Raw genomic sequence first — 1660 nt, 5'->3', positions numbered from 1 at the left:
TTAAAGAGCTAAGATTGCTAAGAGTGTGTGATTGATCAAAGTTGTGGAATAGGATTTTGCTTGTATTGATTTCAGATTATCTTCTGTAACAAGTGTAATCCTTGTACTCTCTGTAAAACAAGTTTCGGTATAAACAACCGATTGTTTTTCCAGTATTGTGCTTTTGCTTTATGTTTTGAAAAACTGATTTCTTAATCAAGGTTTTATTGAAGTATTTTCATTCTAGGCTTGAAAGTTTACGAAAATCTTTCTTAAACAATTGACCCCCCCCCCTCTCGTTTAAGGCCATATATTCTAACAATTGGCATCAAGAGCTTGGTTCATGAAAGTTATTCAAGTTGATCTAAAAATCTTTTTTCTATGGTTGGAAAACTATCTTTTGAGGAAGGTGCTTCAATCTACAAACCACCTTTATTCTGTGGATTGAATTATAAGTTTTGGGAAGCAAGAATGAAAATCTTTATTGAATCTATTGATCAAAGAATTTGGGATTCAATTAAGAATGGTCCTTACATTCCAAAGTTCAAAAAGGATAATGCTTTTATTGCAAAACCTTTGTCTAAATGGACAAATGATGAATGTAAGATGGCCCAGCTTGATCGGTCTGCTCAAAACATTATAGCTTCTGCACTAGATACTAATGAATTTCTCAGGATATCAAAGTGCAAAACTGCTAAGGATATGTGGGATACACTCAAGGCTGCTCATGAACCAAAGGAAGCAATGACAAAGAGTCAAGCAAGAAGGAAAAGAAGGCAAAATAAGAAAAGCCTTAATCTTTGCTTCATGGCCAGAAGGGAGGATGACTCAAATAGTGTAAGTTCATCAAACTCCTCAAACTCTGAAAATTATGGTCAATTACTTATTGAACAAAAGGAAGCAATGACAAAGAGTCAAGCAAGAAGGAAAAGAAGGCAAAATAAGAAAAGCCTCAATCTTTGCTTCATGGCCAGAAGGAGGATGACTCAAGTAGTGTAAGTTCATCAAACTCCTCAAACTCTGAAAATTATGGTCAATTACTTCAAGCCTTTCAAGAAACACATGAAGAAGCCAACCGATTGGCTCTCTTGAACAATCGGTTAAAAGAAAAGAACAGCTGGCTTGAAAACAGAGTAAAGGCACTGGAAGAGGATTTAGAACATTCAAAAACAGATTTTGAAAATCTGGAAATCATTTACAAAAACTCCTCTTGCAAGTGTGATACTCTAGTTTGTGAAAATTGTGAAAATCTTGAAAAGAAGGTCCATTATCTTGTTAAAACAGTGGATAAGCTTTCTAAAGGCCAATCCAACTTTGAGAGTGTTCTAGCATCTCAAAAATGTGTTTTTGGAAAATCTGGATTGGGTTTTAATGCACAAAACAAACAACATAGATTTTCAAAATCATTTTCGAAAATGCCAGAAAAACAATCGATTGGACCATCGAAACAACCGATTGTTACATGCTTCTATTGCATGAAAAGAGGTCATTCTGTGAGGTTCTGTAAAATCAGAAAACTTGATGTTGCTAAAGGTTTTATGAAGTGGATTCCTAAGGGAAATAAAGCTTTAATTGATGAGTATAAACCAGATGGACCCACATTCATAAGGGGACCAAATCTTTGTACTTGAAAATCTCTTTTGTAGGAAATCTTGGAGGAGAGCAAGCAACTGTGGTACTT

This window comes from Phaseolus vulgaris, chromosome 5, assembly GCF_000499845.2.
Source record: "Phaseolus vulgaris cultivar G19833 chromosome 5, P. vulgaris v2.0, whole genome shotgun sequence".
In the NCBI taxonomy this organism is placed as follows: domain Eukaryota; kingdom Viridiplantae; phylum Streptophyta; class Magnoliopsida; order Fabales; family Fabaceae; genus Phaseolus; species Phaseolus vulgaris.
This window is presented reverse-complemented; position numbering follows the sequence as displayed.